The sequence below is a fragment of the Phyllostomus hastatus genome, unplaced genomic scaffold (assembly GCF_019186645.2).
Source record: "Phyllostomus hastatus isolate PE091 unplaced genomic scaffold, TTU_PhHast_1.1 phas_contig_90, whole genome shotgun sequence".
Classification (NCBI taxonomy): Eukaryota; Metazoa; Chordata; class Mammalia; order Chiroptera; family Phyllostomidae; genus Phyllostomus; species Phyllostomus hastatus.
This window is the reverse complement of record NW_025333984.1, coordinates 12,747,713-12,774,982: the sequence shown is the minus strand read 5'-3', so window position 1 is coordinate 12,774,982 and position 27,270 is coordinate 12,747,713. Positions and strand designations below refer to the sequence as shown.

At 39.1% G+C, this 27,270-nt stretch overlaps 1 non-coding gene across 1 annotated transcript; it reads left to right on the top strand.

Annotated features, from left to right (window-relative positions):
- Window positions 1-4,139: 4,139 nt before the first annotated feature.
- Window positions 4,140-4,271, top strand: LOC123827862. The gene has a single exon (XR_006787361.1). It is a non-coding gene; the product is annotated as a small Cajal body-specific RNA 20 (non-coding RNA).
- The last annotated feature ends 22,999 nt before the right edge of the window (window positions 4,272-27,270 follow it).

The window sequence follows — 27,270 nt, the reverse complement described above, 5'->3', positions numbered from 1 at the left end:
TTAGAGGCAGAATAACACCCAGAACTGATAGAGAATTTGTCTGAGTGGAAGTCGGACAGCCAAGAAGTTGAAGTAGACCCATTCATCCAAACCAGTAGGAGGGGCAGAGAGGAGGAGCAGGCGTGGGTCTCGGAGCGTGGAGATGGGGAGAACTGGGCACGTGGGGCTGCCGAGTGCGTAAGCCTTCCGGGAGCACAAGATTGCAGTGTAGCGGTGGACCCTGAGTGCGCGGGCAGCAGCTGGCAGACCCAGTGAGGTGGCATTGTGGACCAAGGCAGAGCGCGCAACCCAGGATCCCAGGGGGGTTACTGGGGCCCCAGGAGAGCGGAGCTACCACCATTGTTCCCTCCCGCCCCAGCCCCCACATACAACGTCACAATCTAGCGACTGGGGTGCCCAGCCCCGGTGAACACCTAAGGCTCCACCCCTCACCGTAACAAGAGCAACCAGGCCAGAAAAAAAAAAAAGGAGAGAGAGAGAGACATGTCTCCAACAGAAGAACAGCTCAATCCCCCAGAACTCATCCTTTTGAGCGACCAAGAGATAGCCAATCTATCAGATGCACAGTTCAAAACACTAGTGATCAGGAAGCTCACGGAGTTGGTTGATTTTGGGCGCAAATTACATGAAAAAATGCAGGTTACCATAAAAGAGATGAAGGAAGATGCACAGAGAACCAATAGTGAAGGGAAGGAAATTGGGACTCAAAACAATAGAGTGGACCAGAAGGAAGACAAAAACAACCAAGCAGGAAAGAATGAAGAAATAAGAATTCAAAAAACCGAGGAGAAGCTTAGGAACCTCCAAAACATCTTTAAACATTCCAACATCTGAATTATAGGGGTACCAGAAGGAGAAGAGGAAAAGCAACAGATTGAGCACGTATTTGAACAAATAATAAAGGAGAACTTCTCCATTCTGGCAAAGGAAATAGACTTCCAGGAAATCCAGGAAGCTCAGAGAGCCCCAAAGAAGTTGGACCCAAAAAGAAACACACCAAGGCACATCATAATTACATTAGCCAAGGTAAAAATGAAGGAGAGAATCCTAGAAGCAGCAAGAGATAAGGGGACAGTAACCTACAAAGGAGTTCCCATCAGACTGTCAGCTGATTTCTCAAAAGAGACCTTACAGGCAAGAAGGGGCTGGAAAGAAGTATTCCAAGTCTGAAAGGCAAGGACCTACATCCCAGATTGCTCTATCCAGCAAAGCTCTCATTTAGAATGGAAGGGCAGATAAAGTGCTTCTCAGATAAGGTCAAGTTAAAGGAGTTCATCATCACCAAGCCCTTATTTTATGAAATGTTAAAGGGACTTATCTAAGAAAAGAAGATAAAGAAAAAACATGTATAGTAAAAGGACAGGAAACTCACAATGATTAACAACCAGACCTAAAGCAAAACCAAAAGAAACTAAGCAAACAACTAGAACAGGAACAGAACCACAGAAGTGGAGATCACATGGAGGGTTAGCAACAGGGGAGTGGGAGGAGGAGAGAGGAGGAAAAGGTACAGAGAATAAGTAGCATAGAATGTAAGTTGAAAATAGATAGGGAGAGAGTAAGAATAGTATGGGAAATGTAGAAGCTAAAGAACTTATAAGTATGACACATGGACATGACTAAAGGGGGGATATGGGTGGGAGAGGGTGTACAGGGTAGAGGGGAGTGAAGGGGAGAAATGGGACAACTGTAATAGCATAGTCAATAAAATATATTTTAAAAAGTAAAAAAATTAAAAAATAAAATAAAATGTACCTCCAGTTGATTCTTATCCACAGCCAAGTTAAAAACAAAAACAAAAACAAAAACAAAAACAAAACAAAACACTAGCTTGTAGCAATATTTCTCCTGTATTAGCCAAGCTCTCAGGAAGCTGGAAGTGTTGGATGACTACTGGTCATCCCAGGAAGAAGGAAGGACAAAGTAGCAACAGCCTCAGAGATCCTGCTGGCAACATTTGTTTTGCCTTTTTCTCACAGGAGTGAAATTTGCCTAAGAGTATGGGGTGCGAGTGGGCAAAAAGAATACCTTTCAGTACACAACAGCAGGAGACTCATCTACATTCAAACTGTGGAGACCAAAACCCTTAGTTTTGTATGTTAGCTTCTGCTTAGCCATTTCCATTATCTTCCCTAAAGACCACACTGTCTTTTGAGGTGAATAGGTAAAGACATCTGATAAAAAAAAAAAATGAAGGGTAATATTACTCCATTATTTTGCAAAAGCTCATAAAGGCCAGGAACCCCAAATTCCAAATACTGCTTTCTCTATATGATTTACTCTTACAAATTATGTGGGGTTCATAGTTGCAGAAAAATAAGACATGTCAGCCATTAATTTGATCTTTGGAAGGAGTCTTTAGGGTTATTATGTTTGCAATAAACCATATTTCTTCCTATTCTATCTGGATTACTGTTAGTGATTTCATTAATGTCCTTTCAGGATTAAGAAGGTGGACTTATGTGCTTGTATGTATTACTTACATTTGTTTACTAGATAATTTGACCTAAATAACCTCTACATTAACTTCAAACACTCTAGAATTCTGGACTCTAGTATAATGCAAAGTTTGATCCAACTTAGGCAAAATTAGGTCTTACAGAGAAGCTCAATGCAAAACAATCTTTATTACAGGGTACTGTCTCCCAATATCAACCTTTAAAATGACTTTGTGAAACTATAATGTAAACTTGTGAGCACTATACAAAAAGGATGGCTTGCGATGACTGCTGATTAATAAAAGTAATCTACCATAAGGATAAGGCATTTAGGGAATTTTTCATACTATTTCACACTGTCCCTTTTTGAGTTGTGGGATCTGTTTCTGATCTACAGTAAGCCAAAGTCTCTCTGGACCTCAAATTTTAAAGTTCTAGCAAGCAATTAAATATAGTGAAAAGCACTCTCAAAAAGGGTTAAGTGTTCCAAGACCAAGTCCCAAGCTCTGCTACAAACTTCTGCCCTTTCTGACCTTAGGCAAGACATTTAGTTATCAGGACCTCTGAGTTCTCACATAGTAAACGTAGATATTAACACTTTTTTAAAGAATCCATGGTAATCTAAATAAATGAGATGACTTCTTGTTCTTTTAGTCCTGAGTGTGTAATAAATAGAACATAGTAGGTCCTCAATGCACACATTTTCTGAAGTGAATAAGTAAGCAAGTGAATACAATAAGAAATGACAAAGGTAAAAGATAATGGTACAAGTTCGAAGAAAAGCAAAAATGCATCATAAAAATATATGAGTTCCACATTAAATAGGAACTAGGTAATTTGCATTAACCTGTCCATTCAGAACAATTAGAAAGCTATGTAGAAGATTTTAAATTCTGTTTTTAAGGCACTGGAGACCTTCCCAAGACAACAAAGAATTAGAGGGCCAAGATCTGAGAGAAAGAAACCCAAAAAGAAGAAACCAGATTTAAGAACCACATTTCCCCTAGAAATATCTTATAATTTGGGAAGAAGCATCTTAGATGGTGAGAAGGTGAGCAGGTTTTTTATAGACTCCCAAGGCTGGGGGACTAAAATCTGGAGTTCAGGTACCATAAAGAAGAGAGACTTTAGTAAACCTCCCAGAAAAAGTGGTATTTTCTAGGAGTAAGGGTGAACTGGAGATGGACCAGAGATTGTTAGTGCTGGCTACATAATTTTCCAAGTCCAGGGAAAAATGAAAGTGTATGGCCCTTTGTTCAAAAAGCAGGGGGTGGGGGTGGAGTCTAAGTTAACACTGCCAACACCTTGATCTTGGAAATAAATTTCTTCTGTTTAAGCAAAAGAGAGAGAGAGAGAGAGAGAGAGAGAGAGAGAGAGAGAGAGAGAGAGAGAGAGAGAGAGAAAGAGAAAATATATAAAGCTTTCTCCTTTCTGCCAAAGTCTCTCTCTCTTCTTGCCATGGTGCTTCTTATTTGCTATTTAATGTAATTCTAAGGAAATAAAATTTTTAATTTTAGCCTGATTTTTTACTGTCCATCTTTAAATTATGCAATGCCAGAATCCTATGTGTACAGAGCATCACAAAACTATATGCAAAAAGGGAAGCAAGGAACTACAGACACACATATTGTACATATTTGCTCTGCTCATATGCATGTTCTGTTGTCCCATAAGAATTCACTTTAAAAACACAATTTTAAGGGACTCTCTTCCATGGGGCTGCAGGGGGTTTCTTTACTCCTCAACCAGGACTGGAGGCCAAAATCATCCCTTAAGGATTATTGTTGGGGCCACCACAAGCTGGACAGCCTTGTTTTCCTACCTCAGACATTTACTTGTTGCTGGGAGCCCCTACTTGATGGGGTATGCTGACCTCACAACCAGACTAGGGCCTTAAGTGGCAGCAGTAAGCATTGGGCCTCTGGCTTTCTCTGGATACTGCTAGGCTCTTACGAGCCAATCCTGGCCTAGGTTACCCCAAAAGCAGGCTTACCCTCTGCCTGCCCACTCCATAGGCATGGTGTGTGTAGGCCCAATAAGCAGTCACCTGCCACAAAGATGACTACAAGTGAGTGGGGCCTTTCACCCCCTGGCCCTCCTATTAAATAAATGCCTTTGACCCCAGGATGGGGAGGGGTGTCCACAAGTGGGACTTTATTGTAGAAGGGGCATCTGAGGTTACCTCTAACTCAATGGAAGCTCGCCATTTAGCCCTGGCTGGGTAGCTCAGTTGGTTAGAGCATTGTCCCAATACATCAAGGTTGTGGGTTCCATCCCCAGTCAGGGCACATATAGAACCACAAAGAATACACAAATAAGTGGAACAAATAGATTTTTCTCTTTTCCCCTCTTCCTTCCTCTTTCTAAAATAAATCAATCAATAAAAAGTAAGCTCACAAAAAAACATACAAATTTTATCTTTGTACTAATAATTGCAAGATGGTAACAGCATTAAATAAAGTAGGGGTCCTTCTGAGTATGGGGCCCTGTGTGACTTCATAGGTGGCATACCGTGAAGGTTATCTTAACCTCACATACATATCTTAGAAAAGATGAAAAGCTGAAAAGTCAATACAAATCTAAGTAGCTACCTCAACTATCAGAAAAAGTGAACAAGATTAAATTCAAAGAATGTAAAAGAAAGTAAATAATAAAGACCAGAATGAATGAAATAAAAATTAAACATAAAATAGAGAAGATCAACAAAGCCAGAAACTGGTTCATTAAAAGAAGAAATTCAAAACCACATAGAATGTAATTCACACATTAAAAGTAAAGAAAAATCTAATTATTATCTCAACACATGTAGAAAAAGCACTTAAGAAACCTCAAGAAAATGTTCCTTAATCTCATGAAGAAGATCTCACCTTGTGGGCCCAAGATTCTCCTGTCCTGCCCAGAGATATCTTTCTAAACTGTAAACAAATAAATATAGAATAGATTAGAAAGTGATATAATCTGATAAGAAAATAAAGCAGGGAAATGGAACTACAAGTGCTCATGGAAGACTTCAACTTAGTGTAATCAGGGAAGGCCTCAGTTAGAAGATGACCTTTGATTAAATAAGAGAAGAAGGTGAGGGAACTAGGCATACATATATTCAGAGGAAGATTCCAGGCAGAGAGAAAACCAATGCAAAGGTCCCATGGAAGAAAACGCCTGGTTTGTGTCAAAAAGGCACAGCCAATAGGACTGGGACAGAGTAATGAGGAAAGAAGGAGGATATGAGGTCAGAGAAGGCTTGACAGTCCCGATCATGGAGAACTGTACAAGGATATTGGAATTACTTTGGTCTTAGTTAACATGATATGAGAGGCCCTGGAAGGATGATTTTGGACAGAATCTAGTTTATGAATCAATCAAATCACTCTGACTGTTGTATTGCGAATAGACTGAAAGATGGGAATTGTGGAAGCAGGGAGACCAGTTCTTATGATATTGCTACCATCAAGATGAGAGATTCTTTTTTAAAAATATTTTATTTATTTATTTTTAGAGAGGGGAAGGGAGGGAGAAAAAGAGGGAGAGAAACATCAATGTGTGGTTGCCTCTCGAATGTCACCCCCCCTCACTGGGGACCCAAGCTGGAACCCAGATATGTGCCCTGACTGGGAATCAAACCTGCGACCCTTTGGTTCACAGGCCAGCACTCAATCCACTGAGCCACACCAGCCAGGGCTCAAGGTGAGAGTTTATTAAAGCTTGAACTAGGGAGGAAGCAATAGAGTTGAAGAGAAGTAGATTAGGTGTTCTTCTCCATCTTACCATCAAATTCTATACCATTCCTGAAAGATCCTGTGACATAACCAAGAGAAACACTTTTTTTTTCTTATGTTTATTTTTTATTTTTTTTTATTTATTTTTAGGGAGGGAAGGGAGAGAGAGAGAGAGAGAGAGACATCAAAGGGAAAGAGAGAGAGAGAGAGAGAGAGAGAAACATCAATGTGCGGTTGCTGGGAGTTATGGCCTGCAACCCAGGAATGTACCCTGGCTGGGATTCGAACCTGGGACACTTTGGTTCCCAGCCCGCGCTCAATCCACTAGCTACGCCAGCCAGGGCCGAGAAACACTTTTATAAGAACCTTTATATTCCAATACAAAAAGACATACCATCCCTTAAATGCTTGGTCTTTTTACTCTCCCTATTATAAAATCTCTTAGTCCAACCTCAATTATCACTTTCTTAATTAAATAGTGTATAAATAGCCCACTATCTGAATATTAACAGTATATTTGTTAATGAACTGTAATTCAGACAGTAAGTCAGAAGTTTCAAAATATTTCTATAAAGCTGCTATAGATAAAGGATAGGTATTGAAATCTGTGCCAGGGCTGTGTCCAAGTTAAAGCAAGGCTAAATGAAACGAAGTGTCACTAGTATGCAATTACTATGCTGGTTTCCCTTAAAATCTAGCACACTTGGATCTCTGTTATCTCAATCAATTAGGGACCTTGCATTTTCATCACTCCAAGAACCATAATGATGGGTAACCTGCCATGTACTAGTCAAACCCTATATTATAATTCAAGTCTAATAAAATCAGGGAACTATCAGAAATAGCATTAATCCCATAAACTAACTTAGTCTAATTCAGTTAGTCTCTTACAAGAACACAAATACAAGTTGTTCTGCTAGGTTATTGGGAGCAGAAGAAAGAGAAATAAAAGGAGTAAGGAAATGCTTCCCTTCTGATAATAGCTGAAGGATCCATGTTTGAGAAAGGCAGAACAGAGGGCAGGCTAAAAATTCCATGCCACTGCTAAAATTACTTTTAAAATACCAAAAAAGGATCAAAAATTAGCAATCCATGGTCACATGTGAGCAGAAAACATATTGTGTTTGGCCCAAATAGTAATCTAAAATGTAAGGGATTCACATTAAAAATATGGTGGTTAGTAGCTCTTAAAATATTAGATTAAATAACATAGGTTATATTCCCACATGACGAAAGTAAAGAGACATTAGCCAATTTCCACAACTAAAGTTGGATAGACAAGAAGCAGACCTACCTCAAGTTCAGATTAAAAGTCAGATCTTGGTTTTATTCATGGCATCTCCATTAACTAACATAATCTTACAAAAACCATTTTTCTTCTCTGGACTTCGGGTACCCCATCTGAAAAAACAATGGGCTTGGACACAACTTTCAATTGAACCCATTCAACATTCCAAGAAAGTGATAGAGTTCACAGACACATCAATGGAGAAGGAAGGGATTAACTGAACAAATGATGTCAGAAGTTAGCTGTTTAAAAAAAAATCTGAACTTCACATCATATGTCAATAAAACTTCAGATAGATAAAGGACCACATGGTAAAAATTCAAACCAAAAATGAGAAAAATCTTATCACCAAATGCAAAGAATTTTACAAAACTAAAGAGTATGGAAGACAGAAAAGGAAAATATTGGGAAAGTTGACACAAAAAAGCAAAACCAATATACTTAGAAATATTACCTAATCTAAGAGGCAAACATAAATTGAGAAAAATACAACAAAAGGAATAAATAGTTTGTGTCCTACCCCCAATTTGAGAGCTCTCCCTCCTTCTGTCCTTAACAAAAGTGAAAGCAGGCTATAAACTATGACCCAGTAGCCAGCAGGAGAATGTTTAAGTTCATGGACCCTATTACCATGTGACCACTCCACACCCTAGTCAGAGGGTTGTTACTGAAGGCTGGAGTAATTGCCCAACTGCGGCCACCCTGTAAATTAACTCCATGGGATAGGCAAGACAGAGGTCATTATCCTAATTTGGTAGATGAGAAAACTGAGGCACTGAAAATCTAAATGAGATTGCAAAGTCATGACAACTGATAAATTAGTGTTAAAACCAACTCTAGAATCAAGCTACAGTTCAGCCTCAACTGAGCCACCTGTGAAATGAGGAAGTTGGATTAGACCTGTGGTTCTCAAAGGACAGTGCCCAGACCAGCAGCAAAAGCCTCCCTTGAAAACTTGTTGAAAGTGTGAATCCTAAGGTCACAACAAATCCATGGAACCCTGACTTCTGGGGTGGGACCCAGCAATCTGTGGTCCAATCAGCCTTCCAGGTGATTCCTACAATACCCATGTTTGGAGAACCACTGAGTCCATGCTTTCTAAGGTCCCTTCCAGACCTGACACATTTTTATTCATATCTGACCATTAATCTCCAGAACATTTTCCTCAAAACCATGCTATCTCCTTGACCTGGGACCAAAAGGTTAAAAAGTTTGATTGGAGTTTGTGTTAGTGAAAAGAGACACTCTCTCCCCTTGATGGTATTTACACCTACAGTATTGTTTGTTAAAAGCTACCTATCTTAAACATTTGCATATGGCACATGATGATCATGAACTTGGGTTTTTTTCCCTGTGGCCTACATGGAGAGGGGAACAGTGAGTCCCTGCTCAAAAGCAAACTAGAGGCAGTTGGGTGGGTGAGTGCGTGGGGGTAACAAAGAGAGCGCCTGTCAATCACCTCTTCCAGCAAATGAACATAGACCTTGTCCATCTCAAGGGGGGGTCAGTAACTGTGAACCTTTCCTGAGCCCTGCTGCTCCTTCTCCACTTGCCCTGACCTTGGCCAGATTTAAGTGCCAGCCCAAGGTTGACAGGAAATCCATTAGCCTGGACTTCTGGTCCTGCCCTACATTGAGGAGGCTGGACTTTTAGTCACAGGCAAAACCTCTGCTCCTTAGTCATCATCGCCTAATACAGGTCACCCAGCAGTAGAGGCTGTCACCTCAGCCACAGAACACCTCCCTCACCCCAGCAGCACCACTGCTGCCACCATCTCCCTGAAGGGCAGGGAGGATATTGGCATGTCCAGAGGAGTGTTAAAGATGTTAACCTTGATGCTGAGGAGGCATCTCTTGAAGGCTAATAGGAGGGATCTGGCAAAGTGGTACCATAAAGATAGAACATAGCCCTGGCTGGCGTAGCTCAGTGGATTGAGCGTGGGCTGTGAACCAAAGCATTGCAGGTTTGATTCCTAGTTAGGGCACATGCCAGGGTTGCAGGCCACAGCCCCCAGCAACCACACATTGATGTTTATCTCTCTCTCTCTTTCTCCCTCCCTTCCCTCTCTAAAAATAAATAAATAAAATCTTTAAAAAAAAAGATAGAACATGGACTGAGGGAGTCATTGAAATTAAGAACAATCTAACAATAGCCAGAGGGGAGGGAGGAGGGGACAGTGGGAAGAAGGGTTTTCAGGAACTACTATAAAGGACACGTGGACAAAAACAAGGGGGAGGGTGGAATCAAGGGAGGGAGGTGGGTTTGGAGGGGGTCGGGGGAGGGGTGGGGAGAATATATGGACAACTGTAATTGAACAACAATACAATAATTTAAATTAAAAAATTTTTAAAAAGAATATGGTGCTGAGAGACTACTCGTCATCTTTCATGATCCACACTATCCTAGGCTCCCTTACTTAATTAGAGATGGAGGACACTTGAGCAACTTGGCCTCACACATAATGATGGGGAAAATAAAGGCACTGAGTTGGATGAACAAAAAAGCCTTCAGCTGTGCCCAGGAGGCTCTCTTTTCTGCTATGGAGATTGTGGCTCTGGCATCAGAAGGTGTAACAAAAGAGGAGGCCCACCATGTTGCTGAGGACAGGAAGAAAGAAAAAGCTGTTGTGGGGAAGCAAATTCCTCAGGCTGATGAAGCTTCTCAAAAAAAGATGTGGTGATTCAGTTGAGGCAGGTGCAAACATCTTTCAGGACTTGCCTAATATTGTTAAGCAGTGACTTAATGCCCTCAGATAGAACAGGCAGAAATAAAATCCAATTTCTTAAATCATTTCCTGATACTGAGAGAAAATATATGTCTGTCCCCATTAACCTGTTTGATAAAAGGTACAAAATCATCTTAGCCTACAGAAGATGAAAATAAATGGAAACCAGGTGTTGAGGGGACAGTTGTTGAGGAAATGAGAAGACAAAACTTGAGGAAAAGTCTAACAATAAAGGCTTCCCTAAAAGAATTCTTTATTTTTACATGAGAGTTTGAAGATTGCAGAGTCGCTGAGTAATGTGGTTCAGAAACCTGTGACCTGGCAAGGTGACTCAGTTGGTTACAGCATTGTCCTGACACACCAAGGTTGTGGGTTCAAACCCAGGTAAGGGCTCACAGAAGGAGCAGCCAATGAATGCATAAGTAAGTGGAGCAACAAATTGATGTTTCTCTCTCTCTCTCTCCCTCCCCCTTCCTCTATCTCTCTCTAAAATCACTTACAGAATTTTTTAAACTAAAAAAATAAATAGAAACCCAATGAACATATTTTAGAGCACCTCAAAGATACCCAGCATAAATACTCAAATGCTGGTGAGCCTATCAGTTTCACAGTACAATTTCTCTTTGAATCCAATGAATATTTCTCAAATAGTGTTGACTAAAACATACAGAATGAGCTTATACCCAAATGATTCTGATCCCTTCTTTTCTCATGGGCTACAGGTTATGGGCCATACTGGGTGCCAAATAGATTGGAAGAAGAGGAGGAATATCACTCAGAATGCATTAAGCAACAAGATAGCAAAGGAAATGGAAAATAACTTCCAAAGATTCATTCTTCAATCACTTTTGTACTGAAATTCTTACATTTGGAATGTTAATTGAGGGTATTATGGCTAAAATTCTTAAAGAGCAGCTTTAACTGTTTTTTCCCCCATGAACATCCAGTGCCAGGATTAGTATTATACTTGTTTCACAAGGCATAGAAAATGATGATGACTATGACATGGAAAAAAACAAGTGAGAAGAAGAAAAGAAAGATAAAGAAACCACTAGTAGAAGAAGAACCCTAAAACCAAAACTTCTTTGAAGAGCACAAGCTGTAGTCAGTTCGGTGTGCTATACACCATTAGAGAATAGACTAAACATACTCTGAGTTGCTTACAGATTCTTTTTTTTTTATTTCTAGGTAGCTAAATAAGAAGCTTTATAAAGGTTTTAAAATCAGTGTTTTCTTCTTAAAATTTCAATGGCCCTCACTTTTCTGCCAGGTATAAAATTTACTGCATCCTTGAACTTCCAGTTTGCTTCTGGTGAAGTACTTTTGTCATAGCTATAAGACTACAGTTGTAAAGTATCAGAATATTTAATGAAGGCTAGAGTGCCTTAGAAAACCTTCCCAAGAAACCAGCTTTAGTAGTTTTCAAGCCAGCTTGCCTGACTTGTGCCTTCATCACTGTGTAGTACAATAGAAATGCTCTCCTGTACTAACTAGTAAATGATGCACTTTTAACCTGACCATGTGCATGGTTAGGTGTTCTAGTAAGACAGTATTCCACAACTATTAGCTTGTTTAAGAATTTTTGCATTGACCATTAAGTTAAAAGAAACTTAGTCATAGTCATGTGATTAACCTTTAGGGTGTTAATAAAGTCTTGTCCTCATTTTATATTTAGTCATGAATTACATTTTACCTGTTAACAAGGTGGTTTTTATACTACTCAACCTTCTAGGAATGCTATCTTTTCACTTTTTGGTCAGCTTCTACACAACTATTAGGTTGAAGAAAGTGTACAATATCAAGGGTAAAAAAAAAAAAGATGCTCTAGAACAGTGGTTTGCAAAGTGTGGCTCCCAGTATGAACTAGGAGGCCACACCATATGGATGAGACCAGCTCTGTATTTCAGCTTAAGACAATAGTGGAATAAGCTGATATTCACCTAAGACCAGCTTTAATCACTGGCTTTAAGATATTACTGGTAAACTGACCAGGACAGCAAGGACTCAGCTGGAAAGATTAGAACTCACTGGGGCTTATGTCACATACCTCTCTGAGGGTAATGATTGGGTGATGGTAGTAAAGAAAAGTGTAAGGCACAAAGCTGGTTGCAGAAGAATACACATAGTGAAATAATGCCATTTATATACAGTTGTTTTTTAAGTATTTTTATTGATTATGCCATTACGGTTTTCCCAATTTTCCCCCTTTGTCCCTCCTCTGCCCTGCCCCCAAACCCTCCAGCAAATCCCCCCACTTAGTTCACGTCCATGGGTTGTACATATAAGTTCTTTGAGTCCTCTGTTTCCTATACCATTTTTAATCTCTCCCCATCTATTTTATGCCTACTAATTATGCTTCTTCTTCCCTATACTTTTTCCCCCCCTATTCCTCCCTTCCTCCTCCCCACTGAAATCCCTCCATGTGATGTCCATTTCTCTGATTCTGTTCCTGTTCTGGTTGTTTGCTTAGTTTTTGTTTTCATTGTTTTTTCTTTTCTTTTAGGTTCATTTGCTGATAGTTGTTTGTTGTCATTTTACTGTTCATATTTTTGATCTTCTTCAATTTCTTAGATAAGTCCCTTTAACATTTCATATAATAATGGCTTGGTGATGATGAACTCCTTTAACTTGACCTCCTCTGGGAAGCACTCTATCTGCCCTTCCATTCTAAATGGTAGCTTTGCTGGATAGAGTAATCTTGGATGTAGGTCCTTGCCTTTCATGACTTCAAATACTTCTTTCCAGCCCCTTCTTGCCTGCAAGGTTTCTTTTGAGAAATCAGCCTTATGGGCATTCCTTTGTAGGTAACTCTCTCCCTTTCTCTTGCTGCTTTTAGGATTTTATCTTTAATCTTGAGTAACTTCATGATGATGTACCTTGGTGTGTTCTTCCTTGTGTCCAACTTCTTTGGGACTCTGGGCTTCCTGGACTTCCTGGAAGTCTATTTCCTTTGCCAGATTGGGGAAGTTTTCCTTCATTATTTGTTCAAATAAGTTTTCAATTTCTTGCTATTGTTCTTCTTCTGGAACCCCTATAATTCAGATATTGGAATACTTCAGGTTGTCTCAGAGGTTTGTAAGTCTCTCTTCACTTTTTTGAATTCTTGTTTCTTCATTCTTTTCCAGCTGGATCTTTATTTTTCCCTTTTGTTCCAAATCATTGCTTTGAGTCCTGGTTTCCTTCCTGTCAGTGTTGATTTCCTACATATTTTGCTTTATTTCATTTGGGGTATCTTTTTGTTTTGTTTTGTTTTGTTTTGTTTTTCAAACAAGCTCAGTCAGTTCTGTGAGCATTTTGATTACAAGGGCTTTACATTCTCCCTCAGATAGGTTGGCTATGTCCTCATCACTTAGCTCTCTTTCTGAGTTTTTTTTCTGTTCTTTCATTTGGGCCACATTTCTTTGTCTTGGCACACCTGATAAATTGTAAAGGGCGGGGCCTTAAGTATTCACCTGGGCAGCGCAACACTCTTTGTTGTACTACAGCACTGCCTGTGGGGAAGGGGCCAGAGAGGGAACAATGCAGCTCACCTGCTGGTCTCTAGTGTACTTTCCAATGGATTCTCATGTGAAACTGGGAGTTTCTCCCACCATGGCAACCGTGGTAGTCTGCTGTCAACTGAGTCTCAGTTTCCCCATAGTCCTGCCCACACAGCCCGCTGTCTTGCCACACCAGCCCTGCCCACCAGATCTGTTGCCTCACTGCAGGTAGCCTTGCCCACCCAGTCTTTCACTTCATGGTGGTTTTTCTCAGCTGGCCAGCCTGCGCAGTCTGCCACCTTACATGTCTGGTAGTTCTGACTGATTTTTTCTTTAATTCTTTGGTTGTCAGAGTTCCATGCAGTTTGATTTCCTGGGGCTTCTGACTGTGTATTGATTTTAGATTGGTTGTTATCCTCGTTTTGGTTGTGAGAGGAAGTGAAGGGTTTCTACCTATGCCTCCATCTTGGCTGGAATTTAGATACTTTATTTTTCTTGTTGCTATAGTAAATGGGACTTTTTTCTTGGTTTCTGATTCTGATCTTTCATTTTTGGTATAAAAAATGCCTTTGGTTTCTGAGTATTGGCTTTGAACCCTGCTGTTGGACCAAATTCACTTATTAGGTCGAATAGTTTTTTTGGTGGAGTCTATAGGGTTTTCTATGTACACTATCATGTCATCTGTAAACAGTGCCAGTTTTACTTCCTCCTTTCCAATTTGGATGCCTTTTATTTCTTTCTTGTCTGACTGCTATGGCTAGGACTTACAGTACTATATTGAATAGAAGTGGTGAAAGCGGATATCCCTCTCTTGTTCCTGATCTTAGTGTGAAAGCTTTTAGTTTTTGCCCATTGAACATGATGGTGGCTGTAGCTTTCTAGTATATGGCTTTTATCATGTTGAGGAATACTCCCTCAACTCCTACTTTTCAGAATGTTTTTATCATAAATGGGTACTGTACCTTATCAAATACTTTTTCAGCATCTATTGACATGGTCATGTAATTTTTGTCTTTCCTTTTGTTTATGTGATGTATTATGTTTATTGATTTGCAAATGTTGTACCATCCTTGTATGAATCCCACTTGGTCATGGTGTATGATGTTTTTTAATGTATTGCTGGATGCAGTTTGCCAATATTTTGTTGAGGATTTAATGTCTATGTTCATCAGAGCGATATTGGCCTATAGTTTTCTTTCTTTGTTGTATCTGTGTCTGGTTTTGGAATTAGGATGTTGCTGACTTTGTAAAAAGAGCTTAGGAGTCTTCCCTCTTCTTGAATTTTTTTGTAATAGTCTGAGAAGTATAGGGGTTAGCTCTTCCTTAAACGTTTTGTAAAATTGTATGTGAAACCATCCAGTCCAGGGCTTTTGTGTGCCAGGAGCTTTTTGATTACTACTTTGATTTCATCAGCTGTTATTGGTCTGTTCAGGCTGCTTCTTCTTCACTCAGTTTTGGAAGATTATATTTTTCTAGAAATTTGTTCATTTCACCCAGGTTTTCAAGTTTCTTGGAATATAGTTGTTCATAGTAATTTCTTACAATCCTTTGTATCTCTTTGGTATCAGTTGTAATCTCTCCTCTTTCATTTCTGACTTTGTTTAGGTTCTCTCTCTTTTTATCTTGATGAGCCTGCTTAAAGGCTTGTCAATTTTGTTTATCTTTTCAGAGAACCAGCTCCTGGATTTATTGATCCTTTGGGTTGTTGTTTTAGTCTCTATGTCATTTAATTCTGCTTGATTCTGGTTATTTCTTTCCTTCTACTCTCTCTGAGCGTGGTTGTTCCTCCAGTTCTTGTAGATGTAGCATTTAGGTTATTTGTTTGAAATGTTTCTATCTTTTTTAGGTAGAGCTATATTGCTATGAACTTCCCTGGCAGGACTGCCTTTGCTGTATTAAAACAGACTCTTGGAGAATGGGGAAGAGTAGATCAGGGATGGTATCATGGAGGTGGCTGTATTTGAGTGGTTCTTTAAAAATAGACAATGAGCCCTGGCTGTTGTGGCTCAGTGGATTGAGCACTGATCTATGAACCAAAGGGTTGCTGGTTCAATTCCCAGTCAGGACACATGCCTGGGTTGCAGGGCAGGTCCCCAGTTGTGGGTGCACAAGAGGCAATCACACATTGTTGTTTCTCTCCCTCTCTTTCTCCCCCACATTCTCTAAAAATAAATATATAAAGTATTTTTAAAAATAGACTATGTTTTCACAGATGCCGAAGGAAAGGAATGAACATCCTAGAAAGTGGCAAGAGTAGTTTAATAGTTTATTAAATAGTTACTGAGCATTTACATATGACAGGTATTAATAGTTTAGTGTTTAAGGGCATAGTAGGTCATACAGCAAAGGACCCAAATATCAGGTATGCCATTTATTCCCTATCTTCATGGTTCCAATTCATACCATGCCATAATTCCCACTCTGCTCTCACCCAGTTATTCTCTATAATTCTCTCTTAATTGGTACAGTTTGATAATGACTTATCTCAGAGAATGGAAATAATTCAGTCCCTATGTTTCCTGGAGTTATGTTGTTCATCCAAAGCAATTTATCTAGGTAAACCTGTCTTCTATTTCTATAGTACTTTATAATACCATCAAATAAATTTCTAAGTTTTAAGTAAATACTTGTTTTAAAAGTTCTAAAAAGTAGACTTAATAAAAAATTATGATATAATTATTTTTTAATTTTAACCCAAACCAAACTATGTCTTTATCACCTAGTATTATCAGGGTTTTTTTATGCTTTAAAATTAGTTAGTAGGTGAAGAGAGGAATGGGTCCTCACACCTTTGGTGTAGTGATGTTGCTAGGAATGTGTCAGCTTGAGGAACAAGAAAGCCTCCTCACTAATGCTGAAATGGAATTGTGGTATGAGGTTAGGGAAATTCCTGCAGCTTTTATATAGTGAAGCATATTATATATTTATGTCCAGCTTTAGCTTTGTTTTAAATCTCTTTTGCTGCTCTTACTTTGGCTCTGCTGACTGAATGGGTGAGGGATTCAGTCTCCTGTGGTAGGGCTTCTCCTAAGGGAAAGAGATGGCACACTTCCATTTTTATATACATAGGCTGATTTTCTGTTTCTCTAAGGCTCCATTTTGTGTACTGAAAGAAAAACAAGAGCAAGATACAGCTGATTAAGTCCATCCCTCCAGGGTATGGTACTGGGCCAAAGATATACTGTGTGTGATTATTTTGTTGATATTTGGTATGCTTATAAAAAATAACAGTAGCGAACATTTATTAGGTTTTAATTTTGCAACAGTGATTAACACCTTACATTTCATTTTATCTTCCCAATAGCCTTATGAATTAGGTGTTATTATTTCCATTTTATAAAGATGAGGAAGCTGGGCCTCAGAGAGTTGAAGTGATTTGCCTAAGGCACATATTTAGTCAGTTTTGGAGCTAGAATTTTAGGACAGGCAGTCTAACTATAGATTCCATGCTCCTAACCAGGGATTGGCAAACATTTTTCTGTAAAGGGACAGATAGTACATGTTGTAGACTTTGGGCTATATGGTCTATGATGCAACTACTCAACACTGTTGTAGCATAAGAGCAGCCGTAAACAATACATAGACTAACGAGTATGGTTGTATTCCAATAACATTTAATTTACAAAACAGGTGGAGGGCCTCTGGATGTTTGTTGAACTCTGCTCTTAACCACTATAAAATACTGTTACATTGTTAAGGATTAATGATTAATGACAAAACAAAGCATTTGTTTCCCTTGTTCTTCTGTGGAAGATACACAATGCTTTCAATGGGGAACTCAAGAGTTGAAAAGTTTTCCTTTTAGGTAATAGTTAATAAGCTTAGTAATGCATGTAAAAAGCTATTGTTTCAGGAACTGAAGGTATGACCCACCCTGACTCCAGGAGACCACAAGCAATTAGACCTTTGTTCCTCAGGGGACTGTGAGTAATAAAGATGGCATCTGAGCCATTGTGTTTTAGGGAGAGACACCTGTTTGCCCAGGACACTGGTCAACAGATGAAAGGGTGCTGGGGAAATTGCCTCAGTGCAGCTTTTATCAGATTAACCTTTTCCCAAACCCCTTACCTACACTTTTTCCTCTTTATAAAAAAAAGCTGGCTTAAAATGAAATGTAAGCTGTTCTTACATTTTAGGGTACATAAAATGTAAGGGTACATACATTTGTATGTATAGGGTACATAAGCCACAGTCTTCTCAGATTGTCAGCTATTTGAATAAAGTGCCCAGTAAGATTCAATCCCTGTCTCTGCTTATTGGTTCTGGTGGTGACAGGCAGAACAAATGCCAAAATTTTTTGTTTCACTTTTAGTCTTACAGGATAAAGTCAAAAGGATACTTAGACAGTGTTTGTGTCCTTTTGCTTTTAAAAATATTTCTACATTTATATCTACATATACATCTATTTAAATATATCTATATAGGGTACACACAAGGGTAAGTATACATATGTTTGTGATATATATGTATATATTTTTCTCTGTATGTAGAAGGACATATATTAAAATTTTAATTGTTACCTCTTGGGTTGAGTTAGAGGTGTTTTGAATTTACTCCTCCAAAAGTAGTGAGTTTTTCAATTTTCCTATAATGTGTATTTATTATTAACTGGAATCAGAACAAATTAAAATTATAAAAGTACATTTACTAGTTTTTTTTTTCCTGGGCAGGAGGCAGAGGAGAAGAGGAGAGAAGGCATAGCATTAGGTAAAAACTAGAGCCAAGAGAAAGAGGCAGCTCAAGAACCGACTAAGGTTTAACAGATCTGACAGTATCAGTTTTTGATTTTATCTGTGAGAGTAAATCTAGGCCTTTAAAATGATTTTCCTTTTCTAGATATCATGATACTAAGTTTTGTTACCTGGTACTAGTGAGACAATAGAAGGAGAAAACAATTTTTGCCTTCTGGTTCCAATGTGCTCACACAATAGGCTTTTGCAGGGCTAGTGGCTTTCCTAGTGTCCAGGTCCTGGAATGTGAGTGACTTCTCCAGTGCCTGGCTTCTGTAGTGCATGGGATCTAGCAGCTCCTAGCTGCCAAAAGCTACCCCTGGTAACACCTTAGTTTTCGTAGTGGAGTGCTTCTGATGAGATACTTCCCATGAACCTTCATGAGACTGAGTTTCTGACAAGTTCCGAAGAGCAGAGTTCTAGCAACTTTTACTGGTGTGGCACCACAGCAACTTCTCTGCCATCCAGTTAGCCATGGCTATGCACTCTCCATTTATGTCTGGATCTCAGCCCTGGTGGGGGGAGGTTGTGGGGGTAAGGAGGAGTTCTCCTTGGACATTCTATCTCCACCTTAGGGATAGTGATTGCTCCTTTATATGCTACTTCTGTATTGATTTCTCTTTGATTCTTTCTAGTCAGTCCTTTGCTACTCCAATGTCCTGTTGTAATTAATAACTTTATATTAAACTCTCCCTGTTAAAATTATTATGCCATTTATTACTCATGATTGGAACCAGACTGACATGCCAATGTACTTAACCTAAATCTAGGGACCAGTAGACAGACTCTTCTTAGGTGACTAAGAGGGAGCCGAGTAAAATGGGAAAGTGAATGTTGACTTTTCTGACAGACATGGAAAGATTGAATCAGGAGCAGATGTATTGGGTTGGCAAAAAAAGTCTGTATTTTTTTTCCATAAAATAAAGGACACATTTGCCATTTTCACCAATAACTTTATTGATTTGTATATTTTGAGTATGTTGGCTATCTCCTGCTATTGGTTTCTAGTGGGTAGAGGCCAGGGGTGCTGCTAAACATCTTCCAATGCATAAGACAACCCCACAGCAAAAAAGTATTTGGCCAAAATGTCAATAGTACCAAGAAACTTCGCAAACCACTTCTGACAACATTTGATCAGCCACAACAACTTCTCCATACACTGCTCAAATATTTTTTACCTTTTAGTTGCATTTTTACCTTTCTTGACATAACAAAGCATAATATGCTGAAAATGTGTATTTTCTTCCATCTTCAATATTAAAATGGCTACAGAAAAATTCATCAATTTTGATAAATTTTTAATGCATGTTGATGTAACAGCTGTCACAATACAATCTAACAAAATTGTTTCTAATGAAGTTAAAGACAATTAAGCACTACTAGAGCCATTGTGTGGAAAAAAAACTAAAAGAACTTTTTGGCCAACCCAATATAATCTGAGAACCAAATGTTGTAGCTCTTATTTCTGAATTGGATGAAGCCGCTGTCAGTCTCTCATTACTACATTTCACATTGCCTAATTTATGTGGACTTTATACCTTTAAGTTAGTTTCATGCATATGAAACTTTTTTCTAGGTGGCAGTATTATATAGTACCAAGTATAGGTTTTGAGCTGGCCAGGCAGATCTATTTGAATCATGGCTTTACCACTGACTAGCTATATGACCTCAAACAGATAAATTAGTCTTTTTGAATAGGTTCAGTTTTCCCCTTTGTAAAGTGGGGACAATAGTGAGTACATGTAACATTACTGAAGGATTAAGAACAATGAGCATAAAGGCCATGGTATGGTGCTTCATACATAATAAGTGCTAAATAAATGGTAAGTAGTAATTGTTGTTGTAAAAATTATTCAGTGTGTACAGAAAGTTACCCTCCAAGCAGATGTAGAGGAAACAAAGAGGAAACAAGAGTTATGACCTCAAAACTGGACCCATACATTTGTCAAGAGCAGATTGTAACATAAGCTATGAAAGACTACTTCTTTCCTTAGTCACCTTTCCTTTCAGGGAGACCCACATCTATAGCCTATAATTGGACAATGAAGAGTTAGGATGGAGTCCAGGAGCAGATGTTAAAAGCAGCACTGGTTCTGTTAGGTCTTGACTGAGTTCAGCATGTTTATGTGTGAGTGAGAGGGGTTGGTTCTCACTTAATGGGTGATAGTAACTCAAAACTTGGTAACTATTATATGATGCCAATAGTTATGACTCCTGCTGCTCTCTATGTGAGTAGGTTTTCTCCTGATTCAGATTCCCAAGATGCCTCAGGAATAAAGTGAGGGCTTATTTGATCTGCACTCTAGGATTTGAGTATATATTGGGGTGGTGGTGAGTTTTTTCCTTGGGCTTATGCTGTGATTGACTCCTCACAAATAAAGCAAAATGTGCATACTGCTTGGCTCCCTTTTTATGCCTCTGTAAAACAGGACAGATTCAATTGTTTTTTGCTGGGACCACATCCTAGATGAACTTATGGTATGTCATATCCACCTCTCTTTGTGTGTCTGATTGCCTTTGTACTTACCATCAACATTCATTTGTAGAAGGAAGAGCTGAAATAAAAGTAGCTTCTGCAGTTTCAGCTCTGATGGTGACTTTGGCCAGGCATGACTAAGTAGGTTATGCTGGATTGGGCTGGTCTTCCATGGAAGTAGAGTAGGTGCTGTTCTTTGAATTAAGTTTTATTAAGTACTCCTGTTAACATTTATTGACTACTTTGTGCAACATTCTCTATGAAATGTAAACAAATGGTCTCATATTAAACCTCAGAAGATTACTACAAAGTAGGTACTATATTATCCAGTTTTACAGATAAGGAAACTAATGCCATATTAAGCAATTTATCAAAGGTCATAAAGCTAAAAAGTGGCATGTATTCATTCAATGAGAATTTTTGAGCATCTTATGCAGCCAGTAGTGTTCCAACTTTTAGGGATAGAACAGGAAAAAAAAAGAGACAAATATCCTTACCCTCATGGAGCTTACATTTTTAATGGTAAAAGACAAGTAATTGGAATATTTGTTATATAGTGGTAAGTGCTAAGGAGAAATGTAAAGCAGAGAAGGGGTACAAGGAGTGTGTTGTCAGGACTGCAATTTAGAGAGGGTGGTCAGAAAAGGCATCACTGGTAAGGTGACATTTGAGTAAAGCTCTGAAGGAGGTCAGAGAGTGAGCCATAAAAATATCTGTAGGAAAGAACATTCTATGCAAAGGAAATAGAAATTTCAAAGACCTTGATGCAGGAATATTCCTGAGATTAATGTAACTGGAGGAGAGTAAGCATAACTGGTAGAGTAGGAGGTAAGATCAGAAGGGTAAAAGGGGTCAAGATTGTTTGTAAGGATTTGGCTTTCACTTTGAGACTGGAGAGTTTGGGCAGAGGAATGATATGATATGATTTTTGTTTTAACATGATCTACCTTTCTGTTATATTGAGAATGAACTTGGTTAAGGTGTTCTAACAAGGAGGAATAATTTACTAAGTGATTTGTCCAATGAGTAAATCTTTGAGTTCAATAATCATTGAATGCAGGACTAGACCCAGTGTTTGTGGGGTGTGAGGCTTTATACAACTTTGGGAGACATTTTAAGTGAAAGATTTAACAAATTGGTATGAAAGTGAGGTTTTTTAAATAAAGAAAAGAAAGGACTAGGAATAAGGTCTGTTCAAGTAAGTGACTCAGAAGCATAAGCTTCATTACCTTCACAGGTAACTATGCCTCTGAGTGAATTACAATATATCAGACTATTGTACGACCTGGGAAAAGAATGGATAAATCACAGTGATTAGATTTAATGCCTGGACTATTGTAAAGCCTCCTATTTGGCTTTCCTTATCTCCTTCTCCTTCATTCTGTCCAGCATACAAATAAACTTATTTCCCTGGAATCACTGCTTTATCACTATAGTACTCCCCTTTTAAAAGCCTCTAAATGGCTTTCCACTGTGGCTTCCAGTTTCCTGAAGGTGTTCTTATATTCTATCAGGTATCAAAATCAGCTTGGAAAGGGGGTGCTTGTTCAGGTTTCCTTGCTCTAGCCCTAAACCTACTGAATCAGAGACACTAGAATTTTGTCCTGCAATTCATTTTAAATAGTTTTCTCCAGGTGATGCTAATGCAGATGCCTACACTCTAGTAGTAGCTAATGGACTAAGGCCAAAGCTCCTTAATATGGAATATCATCCATGATTTTGACCCAGCTGCATCTCTCCAATTCTTCATCATGGACTCTCCATTCTAGCCCTTGTCCCCCAAATATGCTTTATAAATATTTGATTCTATAGAACCTTTGATCACTTTTGTTTCATCAGTCTGAAATGCCCATTCTTTTCTCACTGCCTCTCCAAGTCTTAGCTATTCGTTAAGTACTAGATTAAGTCTAATTTCTTTCCTGGTGCCTTCCCTGACCCAAGAGCCCACAGTCTTCAATCTCTGAGAGTAATCCTCAGCAACCTTGTAATATTTATTGCATTGTTTTACTTCTCAGACATGTCTACGTCAACCAGACCATGAACTCCCTCGGGGTATGGTCCATTCCTTTACGTTTTTGTATCTCACAAAGGCCTTACCCATTACTGAGCAGGCAGAAAAACAAAAAGAGGAGGCTGGAGAGACTATTTATGCTCAAAATGGACCATATTTCTTGTGCTTTATACTCTCATTTAGTAGAGCATAACAAGTTCCTGAACAACTAGTTCTCAATGAACAACACAGATTTGGCTCATAAATACAGGTTTCAAAATATATTGGAGATAAAAAACTCTTTAGTTCAGAGTCTCTTATAGGAAGGAATTCAGTGATTTATTACTGGATACTGGCTGCTGTTTTGGTAAATATTTTGGGAATCAATTTATTCAGTGCTATGATTTTTATATATGTATCCAAGGTTGCATTTCATATTTTATTGCTTTTAAAGGAGTCTACCTGAATGCTGAAATAGTCCACTCTTAGGCTATTTGGAAAATAAACACTATCATCAAAGTATTCCTAGAGATTTCATTGGCGTCTGCTAATGATTATAACTTCATAGTTAGGGTTAAGATGATGGTTCCAGAGTCATTCTCTCTCATTAGAATGTTCAGGCATGAATGAGTATTATGTCTACATTTTTAAAAGGAGGGCACACCTCAGGCACAGGTTAATAAGCCATGATCAGGCAATTACATTGTACTCTTGCTGGAAGTGGGATTTATTGAGCTGTGGTTTTTCTATTTTCATAGAGAGGCAGCATAAATTTAGTGCATTGATTATATGTTTTCCAGTCTTAGGGTTCTACAGAGTTGCTCTGAGGGCCAAAGGGCAATGATCTGGTGGTTAGGGCTGATTGTTATAAGAGAGGGAAAAGTATTATTCAAATTTCATTTTCCTTCTGTCTCCATCACAAAATTTAAAAGTAACCATGGTAATAGTGGTTAGGTAGGTAGCTAGGAGTTAACAAAAGAGAAGGGAGCAAAACTGGCTAAGCTTAATTAGGTTGGAAGCTATAGCTTTACACACTTAAGGGAATAGCCACATTGCCCTGTCAAGGAAATTAACACCCCTCTGTCCCTCCACGTAGGGAGGAAGGACCGGCTTTCCAATCTCCCTGGGGTACAACTGGTCTATTCTCCTGGATGATGAAGGGGAGGAATGAACAATAAAGGGGAAATTTCTGTGCTGGGTGCATGCACAATAGAAGCCAAGAAGGTGCAGGGGAAGGTCCTTTTACTTTGAGGCATGTGCAGTTTTAGTCAACATGGTGACTATAAGGGGGAGGTATCTAATCTTGGAAAAAGATAGGATTGGTTAGGGGGAGGGTCCAGCCAAAGCCCAGGAAGGATGGGAAAGAGATTGGTTAGTTTGAAAGAGCACCTGGTTTTTCACAAGCACAGGGTAATATCATCAAAGCCTAACATAGGTCCTTTCTAGGTAGCATGCTTCACTCATTTGTGCATTCTTTCTCTGTCACAGCCATGTGGGGCTAGGATATGTGTAGGTCCAACTGCAACTTCTAGTGCTGGCCAAAAGCTGCCCCAGCCTAAGCATGGGCTCTAAGTGTGGGCTCTAAGCCCTGGCTCCAAGTGCAGGACCAAGAATGGGTCTAGATACAGCTACACAGCACCAGCCACAGCACAGCCAGAACACAGGCTAAGCTAGCTGGATGGGGACAGAGACTGAACTGGCCTAAGCTTTAGTATGATCTGAACTGATGGCACAGAATTTCTGGGCCCTGGCCCTTCTGGGTTTGATGGAGACAAAGCTGGACTTTTTTCCACAGCCAAACTACCTGGCCATGAATGAAACACAGACTGGGCACCTAAGGTCAATCCTTTGTGTTTGCTTTAGCTTCAATAAGTTGTACCACTATACCTCATCCTCTCATACATGGTCCCTGAAATACTTTTCTTGTGACATTGCAAAAACCCCATTTCCACTGGCAATAGTAAGAAGGAATCCAGTGTAAAGAAACTTGTGACATCAAGACTCATAGTCAGATTTTTGATCCATTTTGATTGAATTTTTGTGTATTGTAGGATATAGTGATCCAACTTTATTCTTTTTAAATTGTTTTTTAATGTTGTTCAATTACAGTTTTCTCAATTTTACCCCCATTACTCTCCACTGACCTGCCCACCCCCACCTCCCACATTCAATCCTTCCACACATTGTCTTTGTCCGTTGGGTCCTTCATACATGTTCCTTCACTTGACGCTTCTCCCTCTTTCCCCCATTGTCCCCTCCCCCATCCCTTCTGGTCACTATCAGTTTGCTCTTTATTTCCATGTCTCTCTGGTTCTGTTATGCTTGCTTATTTATTTTGTTGATTAGCTTCCACATATAGGTGAGATCACATGGTATTTGTCTTTCACTGCTTGGCTTATTTCACTTAGTATAATGCTCCCCAGTTCTATCTATTCTGTCATGAAGAGTGGGATTCTTTCTTTCTGCTGTATAATATTCCATTGTGAAAATGTACCATAGTTTTTTTGATCTGCTCATTTACTGATGGGTGCTTAGGCTGTTTCCAGCTCTTGGCTATTGTAAATAACACTGCTATGAACATTGGGGTGCATAGGTTCTTTTGAATTGGAGTTTCAGGTTCTTAGGGTATAATCCCAGCAGTGGAATTGCTGGGTCGAAAGGCAGTTCCATTTTTAGTTTTTTGAGGAAATTCCATACTGTTTTCCATAGTGGCTGCACCAGTCTGCATTCCCACCAAACAGTGTACTAGGGTTCCCTTTTTCCCACAACCTCTCCAGCACTTGTTGTTTGTTGATTTATTCATTCTTACCGGTGTGAGGTGATATCTCAATGTGGTTTTAATTTACATCTCTGATGGCTAGTGATGCTGAGCATCCTTTTATAGGTCTCTGGGCCCTCTGAATGTCCTCTTTGGAGAAGTGTCTGTTCAGGTCTTTTGCTCATTTTTTAAATCTCCATCTGTATCTCTAAAAACACTTTTTTTTGGATTTAACATCTATTTTGACTAATATTAACATAGTCACTCAGGTATTTTACTGTTGTTATTTGCATGATATGTATATTTCTATCCTTTTACTTTCAGTCTATTTATATGTTTGAATCTTAAGTGTCCTGTAGAGAGCATATAATAACAATTATTTTACCCTTTTAATTTTTAATATTTAAAAATAAATGTATTGGTGCATTCCTATGTTCATAGCAGTTCTATTTACAATAGCCAATATCTAGAGACAGCCTAAGTGCCCATTAGTAGATGAGAGGATTAAAACAGTTGTGGTACATTAACACAATGGAATACTACACAGTGATAAAAAAGGAGAAACTCTTAACTTTTATGACAGCATGGATGGACCTGGAGAATACTATGCTAAGTGAAATAAGCCCATCAGTGAAGACAAACACCACATGATCTCACTTACATGTGGAATCTAATGAACACAATAAACTATGAACAAAATGGAAGCAGAAGCATAGATACATGGAACAGACGAACAGCTATCACAGAAGTGAGTGAGGGGAGACTGAGTGAAAAATGGTGAAGGGATTAACCAAAGAACATTTATTCATGACCCTCTGACATGGACAATGATATGGGGATTTATGGAGGGAGGGTACAGGGTGGGGCTAGGTAAAGGTGAGAAAAGGGAACAGAGTGGGGATAACTGTAATAGCACTACCAAATTTTTTTTTCATTTTTTATTTTAATCATTGTTCAAGTACAGTTTTCTGCCTTTTACTCCCATTCCAGTCCACCCACCCATCCCTCCCAACCTCCCTCCCATTACCACCCCCATTTAGTTTTTGTCCATGTGTCCTTCATGTTTGTTCCTGTAAACCCTTCCCATTCTCCCCTGAAATTCCCTCTTCTCTCCCCTCTGAACACTGTCAGCCTGTTCTCTTTTTCAGTGTCTTTGACTGTAGTTTGCTTGTTTCTTTGTTTTGTTGTTTAGGCTCCTGTTAAAGGTGAGATCATATGGTATTTGTCTTTCACCGCCTGGCTTATTTCACTTAGCATAATGCTTTCCAGTTCCATCCATGCTGTTGCAAAGGGCAGGAGCTCCTTCTTTCTTTCTGCTGCATAGAATTCCATTGTGTAAATGTACCATAGTTTTTTGATCCATTCATTTACTGATGGGCACCTAGGTTGCTTCCAGCACTTGGCTATTGTAAATTGTGCTGCTATGAACATTGGGGTGCAAAGGTTGTTTGGATTGGTGTTTCAGGGTTCTTAGGATATAGCCCCAGCAGTGGAATTGCTGGGTCAAAAGGCAGATCCATTTTTAGTTTTCTGAGGAAGTTCCATACTGTTTTCCATAGTGGTACCAGTCTGCAGTCCCACCAACAATGTACCACAGTCCCCTTTTCTCCACAACCTTTCCAACACTTGTTGCTTTCTTTATGATGGCCTTTCTGACTGGTGTGAAGTGG